Below are 10072 nucleotides of genomic sequence, written 5' to 3' on the forward strand. Positions count from 1 at the left end.
TCCCGTGTTCAGTGAATGCAACAGAGGCAAGTCACCAGACCAATCAGAGAGTTGCATGGAAATACACGTGTGCTTGTGTCATTCAAGCTCGGCTCTGTGTGTGTGTGGCAATAGCGCATTTAGGGAGAGAGGGGGAGAGAAGGGGAGAGAGGGACCGGTGCTAGCGGGGACCGTGATGTTAGCATCTGGTTAGCTAGCTGCACTAACGGAAATAAGGAGCTGTCTCCACAACGAGCTGGAGGAGAGTCCTCCCCTGTCAGACTGAGGGGCTCAGGTGAGCTAAAGGACTCTCTGAGTGTTTAGAACGGTTTTGTCACAAATTATTCAAAAGATTATTTCCGCGGCACACCTTCGATCATTATAGTTATACAAACAATAAGAGAATAAATGAAAAACAGGTATGAAATAGCCTACTATATGGCAGTAAAACAAGATTACAGTTTGAAAGGGGAGTGATTTGTAAAATATCCATAAAGAAAAAGAAAATCTGTTTACAGTTCTGTTTCATCTGGGTGTTGTGAGATGTATCCATAGATCTCTTCATGTTGCTCTCAAAGTGCACCAGATTGATGCTTTCAACTTCAATATTTACAAAAAAATCTTCCCGGGGGAGCATCCCCCCGGACCCCCCTAGAGGAGGTGAGTACCCCCCTAGAGGAGGTGAGGTCTGCCCCCCACTCATAAAAAATAGCATTTTACCCCTGCCTATATACCTTGAGCTGATTATGGAGCCTTCATTGTAACAGTAATTCAGATGCAATTAGCTTATATAAAAGGCCTCAAATTGGAAGCATTGTCTGGGCCGTCTTTTTCACTCAATTCTGCAATAGGTAGATCTCGCCTTTCACCTAGGCCGAGGTCCGTGATCTTGGGCTTAAAAAGGTTGGTGACCACTGTAGTAGAGTATAAAGAGTATAAAAAGAAATGCCTTTAAAATAGGATGCAAGCAACACTAGTTTCTTAACCTGAATTGATAATAGACTATAATCAATTTAAGTTTGCATTCTTATACCATTTTGTACAATAATTATAATGAATAAGTTCAAACAAACTAAAGCTTACAGCTGATTAATAACGGTATCTAACTTGAGTTTTTATTATATCAGAAAACCTGTTGAAATGCTACTGTTATTTTTACTGTCCCCAAAAAGCGCGCCGGCAGCCTCCAGGAATGCTTCTTTCACAACTTCACCGTCTTTGAAAGACTTCATGTGTTTCGCAAAAACGTGACTGACACGATAAGATGCTATGGTAGCAACCTTGCTCTTGTTGTTGGGCCTGGTGAAAATTGACTGCTTTGCCTTTAGCTGTCCTTTCAGGCCCCTCACCTTTTGGGAGCGTAGGGCAGAATTAGGAGGGAATTCCGTCTCGTAGCGTTTGTGCACTGTTTTGAAATGCCGCTCCTAAATTACCCTTCTTCGATAAAGCCACGCTCGCATTACAGATGAGACAGATGGACTTTGAATTGGAATAGATACAACAATAATCATCCTCCCACTCGGAGTGAAAATTATATATTTTGGGCTTTTTTGCTTCTGCCATAATTGCGGTCTTGTGTGTGTGCAGACTGTCACTCCTGTTGCTACGGACAATGTCAGCAAACTAGTGCTGCCAACCAGCCACGCCCCGACACATGGGGTCACGCCAATCACAGAGCTTTGATGCGTTCAAGTGCATTATTCTGACACAGGAAGATTATGTTATAGGACATTAACGATAAAACAGAATATTGTTGTTCTATTTTTAGACACATCTCGCGATCAACTGGGAATCAGTGGGCACCCCTGCCTTACCCTTACCCTAACCAAGTCTTCACCCTAACATTAATAATTCCCCTCATGGGGACCTCCATTATGTCCCCATAAGGGAGGCGAGTCCCCACACGTGACTGTGTAAACAGATGTAGGTCCCCACAATGATAGTAATGCTAGGCCACACACACACACACACACACACACACACACACACACACACACACACACACACACACACACACACAGAGAACAGGAGAGGATTAAAGGATCAGTAGCCTACCTGCGGTTCGTACACAACCTTTAATACTTAATAATAAAAGAGCCATTAAAGATTGGTCAAAAAGGTCCATGCAGCAGATATTGTCTTTTTTTAATTCCATAAATGTTCTCCTTTGTCAAAACGTGCCGCCTTCATTAGCCAATGAATGAAGATGAGCGTGTGATGCTAACAGCAGCTAATGTAGCCTGCAGCAGAGAGGTCTCATTCCTCCTTCTTTTGCTCCTTCATCTCTGGAGGACACACTAACTCTGGAGACACTGGGCGGATTCTACTTCACACACACACGCAGCAGAACACACACTGACATGTGGAAGCAAAAAGAGCCTTACAGCTTTAACGCTTACACAGAAAAAGATAATAAGATACTAAAGACAAATTTAGCAACTATGACTGAAGTTTAGTTTAAAACAAATTGCTAAATATCCAAACACTCTCTTAAACATACCCTTGTTATGCAGGATTAAGTGTGTGTGTGTGTGTGTGTGTGTGTGTGTGTGTGTGTGTGTGTGTGTGTGTGTGTGTGTGTGTGTGTGCGTGTGTGTGTGGGAGGGAGGGAGGGAGGGAGTTTCGGTGTTTTGAGATTACAGGCGTGCTGCATTCCTTCACTCTGCTGTCAGTCACAGCCGCAAAAAAACCACCTCTTCCTCAGACAGGAAGTGTGTGTGCTGCAACTTTGATGCTATCAAATGCCAACAGTTATGATCTGATGGCGGCCTGATGTTTCCTCACTGAGCTTCCAGTTAGTGACCTGATGATTTTGTCCCTCTGCAGGAGTAATAAACATTTCCGCACTTTCAAACCACTTTGAACCACTTTGAACCGGAAGCTTCTGGAGCTGTCAGTCCCACTTCTGATGCAGCTGTTAGCTTGCAACATGCTAACAGTCATCATGTGACATGCTAACTGTGAGAGAGGGGGGCTGTGTCAAGGAGTTCCTGGTTGGTGTTTCTCTGGTCATCCACGGACTTCTGGTCTATGACCTGTGACCTGTCCCAGTGCATGCTGGGAGGTCCTGGTCTTGTGTTTCCAGTGTTTATTCTCTTGTCCTGCGTCGTCATCATGTTATGAGGAAAGTGCTTTGTAGATATGCAATCAATGCATGAATATCAAGAGAAAAAGGTCATCAGTGTACGTTAACGAACAACTCATGGTTTCTGTGTGATTTTTAAACTCATTTCTGTAGTTATGTGGTACTATTAAAGTTGGGAAAATGATAGTTGTACAGTAAAAATAACAATCCAACTGTAATTTTCATAAAACACTGACACTACCCTTTATTTATTTATTATAACAATAACCACAACATATTTATTCTTTGGATGTTTTGAATAAAACAGCTTTTTTTAAATAATCGTCGGAAACTAGTGAATATGTTGTAACTGCTGGGAAACGGTTATATGTTTTGATATGAGGGGGCATTTCCTGTTTTTAATATTGTTTGAAGAAGTCCTGGACCTCATTTTAAAATCTGCAGATCCTTCTGCACAAACATTTCATCCATCTGATCACAAGTCCTTCATCCATCGCTGTGTTCAGAAAAACAAGCTGTCAGCCAGGAATCGCTCCGCTCCCCTCCCTCACTCCCTCACTCTCTCACTCCCTCACCCCCTCACTCCCCCTCACTATCTCACTCTCTCACTCTCTCCCCTCACTCCCTCACTTTCTCACTCCCTCACTCCCTCGCTCCCCTCACTCTCTCACTCTCTCATTCCCCTCACTCTCTCTCTCCCTTACTCTCTAACTCCCTCACTCTCTCACTCCCTCCCTCACTGCCTCACTCCCTCACTCCCCCACTCTCTCACTCCCTCACTCTTTCACTCTCTCACTCCATCACTCCCCTCACTCCTCTCACTCCCCTCACTCTCTCACCCCTCACTCTCTCACTCCCCTCACTCTCTCACTCCCTCACTCTCTCACTTCATCACTTTCTCACTCCCCTCACTCTCACTCCCCTCACTCTCTCACTCCCTCACCCTCTCAATCCTCTCACTCCCTTCACTCCCTAACTCCCTCACTCCCTAACTCTCTCACTCTCTCACTCCCTCATTCTCTCATTCCCCTCACCCATCACTCTCTCACTCCCTCACTCCCCTTCCCCTCACTCCCCTCACTCTCTCATTCCCTCACTTCATCACTCTCTCACTCCCCTTAATAATAATAATAATAATACATGGGACTTTTATAGCGCTTTTCATGAAGCTCAAAGACGCTTTGACAGAGAATTTAAGAAAACACAACAAAAAAAAAGACAAAGAAATACAAAAAGAGATAAACAAAACAGAAAAAATACGGGGGGAGTGGGGTGGTCAGTGGTTGAATGCAGTGTTGAACAGGTGGGTTTTGAGTGATGTTTTGAATGCTGTGAGGGAGGAAGAATCTCTGATGGATTGGGGTAGTGAGTTCCAGAGGGTGGGTGCAGCAACGGAGAAGGCTCTGTCGCCCCAAGACTTGCTCTCTCACTCCCCTCACTCTCTCATTCCCTCACTCCCCTCACTCTCTCACCCTATCAATCATCTCACTCCCTCTCTGTCTCACTCCTCTCACTCCCCTCACTCTCTCACTCCCTCACTCTCTCATTCCCCTCACTCCCTCACTCCCCTCATTCCCTCACTCTCTCACTCCCTCCCCTCACTCTCTCACTCCCTCACTCTCTCACTCCTCAATCTCTCCCTCTCTCCCTCCCTCACTCTCTCACTCCATCTCTCCCTCTCTCACTCCCTCACTCAATTCAATTCAATTCAATTCAAAGGGGCTTTATTGGCATGAAAGTTAAATTAAACAATGTTGCCAAAGCATCACAATACAAAATAATTAACAACATTAACAGACATTTCAAATTTTTACATATTATTGATGATATATATATACAGTGATACAATTACATTTCAACACGTGTGTGTGTGTGTGTGTGTGTGTGTGTGTGTGTGTGTGTGTGTGTGTGTGTGTGTGTGTGTGTGTGTGTGTGTGTGTGTGTGTGTGTGTGTGTGTGTGTGTGTGAGTCTCATTCACTGTCCCTCAGGTTGTGGCATGTGTATACATATTGGGCAGCAAGGTGTGCCTTGTCTCCTTCTCCTAGGAGTACTCTCAGTCTTGAGAGGTCATCAACCTCCTTGAAACCTGGGATTACAGAGTTCAACTTGTTCCAATAAATGCTCCTTACTTCGTTGAATGTTTGGCACTTCAGGAGGAAGTGCATCTCTGTCTCAGTCTCACCTGTCGTACAGTGACCACATGTTCTGTTCTCTTTTGGTTGCCAGGATCTTTTGAGTCTTCCTGTTTCGATTGCCAGTTTGTGGTCACTGAGCCTGTACTTGGTTAGGATCTGTCTCTGCTTTCTATCTCTGACAGTAGAGAGATACTCTGCCAGCTCATACTCTCTGTTTAGAGCCAGGTAACATTCTAATCTACTCTGGCTTTTAGTTTCTTCTTCCCAATGTTGTAAATAGTTGTCTTTACATTGTGTTATAATGCGTTTAACAGTGTTTCCCCTAGGTTTACTGCCTTGGCAGGGTGCTGCTCGAAAACAAATGTCGGGGCGCCCACATTTTTGTTATCCTCTGGAGCAGAGAGGAGCTGTGAATTATTGTTATCGATATCGTACAGTAACAAATGTATTTGGACATTAAAAAGTAATACAGTACAGTGTTACACTATACTGTATTACTTTAATTTAAACTGTATTCCCTTCTTATCATGTTGTCTACACTTCTTCCTTTCATTGATACATTTAAATCACCTGACTACAGCATATAACATACCTGCTGCAACCCTGTGCTGCTGCTGCTTCTCTCTGCCTCATCCTCTATTGCTGGAGGCAGCTCCACCTCATCTGATCTCTGATATGAAAGCAATCGTGTTATGATCATATTGAGCTATTGGTGTTAGTGTAACATTAAACAAGCAGTCTACTTGTCATACATTGCTGACGATACATTTTAAGTGGCAATTTGTTGAGTCACTGCCGCTAAATGCCGGTAGCATCAAGCTAGCAAGTCCTGCATTAGCCTCACATCAACAGGTGTAGACAGAACATCCAATTATCCTGAGCTAATTTACTGAATAAACCAACTCACATCTCAATACTGTAGTTCAAAACCGGGTTACCTGCTCCATCTGTGAGCTATTTTTAGAATGCGCACGCTACGTTCGTTGTCGCGTTCGCGCGCGTCCACCTGGGCAGGCTGTGTGTGTCCTTCTCCCGTGACGATAACGGCTTGCGGTTAAAAAATAATAATAAACGAATTTGAAACTTGGGGGGGACACAAACGGGCAGACAGCAGAGCTCGTGCCAATAAAGCAGATTTGTTTGACTTTTTTACACTTTGTTGTTCTCCTCCTTTCCTCCGCTCTTGTCTCTGATTGTGAGCGCGAGTGTGTGCATTCGTGTGTGTGTGTGTGTGTGTGAGCCCCGCCCTTCAGAAACAGAGCGGAGGGAGAATGTGAATACGCAAAGCAGTGTACACTGAAACATGAACACATTGGATAAATAACATGGCGTTTAGTTTATTTAATAAAAGAGCACATGTTCAATGGGAAAAGTGACCGTAGATAGATGACTTCAGTTGAAATTTGGTGCTATATATATATTTTTTTTAAAGAAAAAACAAAATAAAAACAGCTTGAATTTCAGGCAGGGCGCGGGGCTCCGTTGGCAGGGCGCAGCGCCCCGCCAAGACAATGGTAGGGGAAACACTGCGTTTGACTGTGATTGGTGTTTGGAGAGCAGTGTTGTTGAGAGACTGGTCAGAGTGGCTCTGAGAGGGGGCAGCTAGCCTCAGCACCAGCTGACATAGGGGACTCTTCTCTGGGGTTAGCTCTTGGCTTTGGAGGGCTTTGGAGTGGAGGGTGTCTCGGGGGCTGGATCTAAGGTGGTTAAAGAATGTCAGTGCTCTCTTTTGAGTGTTAATGATCAGTGGGTATCTGCCTAATTCTGCTCTACATGCATTTGTTGGTGTTTTTCTCTGAACACGTAAAATGTATCTGCAGAATTCTGCATGGAAAGACTCTGTTGGATGTTTGTCCCAGCGGGTATAGCTCTGGTGACTGAGTGGACCCCATACTTCACTACCGTACAGCGCAATGGGCTGGATCACACTATCAAAGATTTTGAGCCAGATTTTAATTGGAATTTGGACATTATAAAATGTTCTCTTAATTGCATTTAGAGCTCTTCTGGCTTTTTCTTTGAGTGCATTCACTGCCATGTTGAAACTTCCTGATGCTGTTATGGTTAAACCGAGGTAGGTGTAACTCATACTATGTTCGATGATATGATTATTTATGGTAAACTGGTATTTGTTCTCCTGACATCTGGGGCGTTTTTGGAAAACCATGACATTAGTTTTCTTCATATTGACTGCCAGGGCCCAGTTCTTACAGTACTGGTCTACTATGTCCAGCTGTTGTTGTAGTCCTTGTTCAGTAGGAGACAGCAGAACAAGGTCATCAGCATAAAGCAGACACTTCACCTCTCTATCTAGGAGGGAGAGGCCAGGAGCAGCACAGTCATCCAACTGAACAGCAAGTTCATTTATATATATATTAAATAAAGTGGGACTTAAATTGCAACCCTGACGAACACCTCTTCTCTGGGTGAAGAATTCAGTTTGTTTGTCTCCAATTTTAACAGCACACTTATTCCCTAAATACATTGATTTAACCAGATCGTACATTTTGCCCCCTATACCACAATGTAGAAGTCTATAATAGAGCCCTTCGTGCCAAATAGAGTCGAAAGCTTTTTTGAAATCAATGAAACAAGTGAATATCTTACCATGTTTTGTTTGGTGTACATGTTTGTTAACTAAAGTGTGAAGGGTATATACATGGTCGGTGGTGCGGTGTTTTGGAAGGAAGCCAATTTGATTTTGACTCAAGATGGATTGTCGGTTAAGGAAATCTTGTATTCTTTTATTTAGAATACTACAGAATAATTTCCCCAGACAGCTGCTGACACAGATGCCACGGTAGTTATTAGGGTCTGATTTGTCTCCACTCTTATGAATGGGGGAAATGAGCCCTTTGCACCAGATGTCAGGAAAACATCCTGACTGCAATATGATATTGAACAGCTTTAATACTGTACCCTGCATCTCTGGGGTGCTGCATCTGAGCATTTCGTTTTTAATGTTGTCTGGGCCACAAGCTTTCCTTGGCCGGAGAGATTGTGTCTGTGTGGTCAACTCTTCCCAAGTCATTGGGAAATCAAGGGGGTTTTGGTTGTCTTTAATAGTTTCTTCTAATGTTTGGAGTTTCTCTTTTGTAATACATTGATCTGAATTCATTAGATTTATTGGTATGTCTTTGTACAAACTTTCAAAATGTTCTCTCCAGATGTCACCGTTTTGGATGGGTAATGCTTGCGGTTGTTTTGTGTTGAAGTTGCTCCACAGATCCCAGAATTGATTTTGATCAATGGCTTTCTCAATATCCTCAAGTTTCATGTGGGTATAATTTTGTTTTTTGTTCCTTATTGTACATTTATATTCACATTCATATTTATATATATTTTATACACTCTCTCACTCCCTCACTCTCTCACTCCTCCCACTCCCTTCACTCATAATTACTAGTGGGATGTGGAAGAATCATTTTGAGGCTCCACATGTCCAGCCAGCGAAGATGCAGAGCACACTACACACACACTACAGCCGAATCAATATCAGACATCTGAATCTTAACGTAAAGCTTTCTCACATGGGCAGATATCTGATATTGATTTGGCATTGGTTCATCTTGTAACTCATTCATTTATTAAAGTGGATTCGGTGTTGAACCAAATGAGTGGTGTATTGAGTGACACACAGAGGCAGCAGTGTGTGTGTGTGTTTGTGTGTGTGTGTGTGTGTGTGTGTGTGTGTGTGTGTGTGTGTGTGTGTGTGTGTGTGTGTGTGTGTGAGGGGTGAGGCCCGGGCTCAGAGAATGGAATGGTTGAGGAATGTCACTGTCATGTCTGCACTCGTCTTCCTCAGCTCTCGTTAGTGTCACCGCTCGCCTTTATCTCTCTCGAACCCTCCACTCTATCTCCTCTCTTGTTTCAGTGTGTGTTCATCTTCAAACCATTTTATTCCCCGCCATAATGTTTGAGTAGCAGCCCGACTAACTATGAGTCGTAATGTCTGGATTTAAACGGAGAAGCGTCAGCCATTGTGAATCGGCCCTCAGCTAATTCTTTAGTATAATGGAATACGGCCCACACCTGAACGTTCTGCTTGTCTTATATTGTACTTCTTAAATATATATGTAAACATATATTACTTAGTAGTATTCATGTTTTAATGTTCAAATACATTCAGTCAATTAAAGTTGAAAAATAATCAAATCGTACTAAAAGCCCAATAACTTATTTACTTGAGCAACTGAGATACACCCTTCATATCCCCCCTTATGATAAGGAATCTGAGGCTCCTGTTTTAAAGGATGAGCTGCCAACAAGATGAAGTAAACCCTCTGGAGAGCTGTGATGTTTGTTTCTTAAAGCATATTCAAGTCTCAAGCATCATTTCCCTACATTTGATAGATTTGGCTAACTTATAACTTAACTTATGAGGTAGCAATATACCTCACCTCTAGTGAGGGGCCCAGACCTTGGTATGTTTTTCTGTATGTGGCCCTCAGTGCAAACAGTTTGGACCCCACTGCTCTAAATGATTTAGCAAAGCTATAGGCTGATGTGGAGGCTCTGAGTCTGTTTTGTGTTTCCTCTATGTAACTCTTTCTGTTTGAAGACACTTTGTCTGTCCTCATCAAAGACTGGGTCCTCTCCTTTGCTCCTGTTGTCTGACCGTTGACCTTTTCACAATGTTAGTTATTAAGTTGTCTGTGAACGTGTGTTTCTGGCGCTGAACAGGTTGCTGAGCTGTGCACTAATAGGACCTTAAGGAATTAGACAAGGAACGTTTATTCATATTCATATTTTAAATAGATTTATGCGTTCTAAATAACTGAAACACATTGTCAAAGATCAGGGTTTAATAGACATGTATTCAAAATCTCAAAATAATGCCATAACTGGTATTACATGTCTTCATTATTTCTA

At 43.0% G+C, this 10072-nt stretch overlaps 1 protein-coding gene and 1 long non-coding RNA gene across 2 annotated transcripts in view; one reads left to right on the top strand and one right to left on the bottom strand.

Moving 5' to 3' along the window:
- The window catches only part of LOC307021463 (cell adhesion molecule CEACAM20-like), a 41999-nt gene that overhangs the window by 27002 nt on the left and 4925 nt on the right, over positions 1-10072 (top strand). The gene's annotated exons all lie outside the window — the stretch shown is intronic.
- LOC307021072 lies at positions 4772-8693 on the bottom strand. The gene is made up of 2 exons (XR_013803077.1): positions 6139-8693; positions 4772-5870 (listed from the first exon to the last, which is right to left on the bottom strand). It is a non-coding gene; the product is annotated as an uncharacterized lncRNA (long non-coding RNA).

Source organism: Notothenia rossii, assembly GCF_949606895.1.
Source record: "Notothenia rossii genome assembly, chromosome: 10".
Taxonomy (NCBI): Eukaryota; Metazoa; Chordata; class Actinopteri; order Perciformes; family Nototheniidae; genus Notothenia; species Notothenia rossii.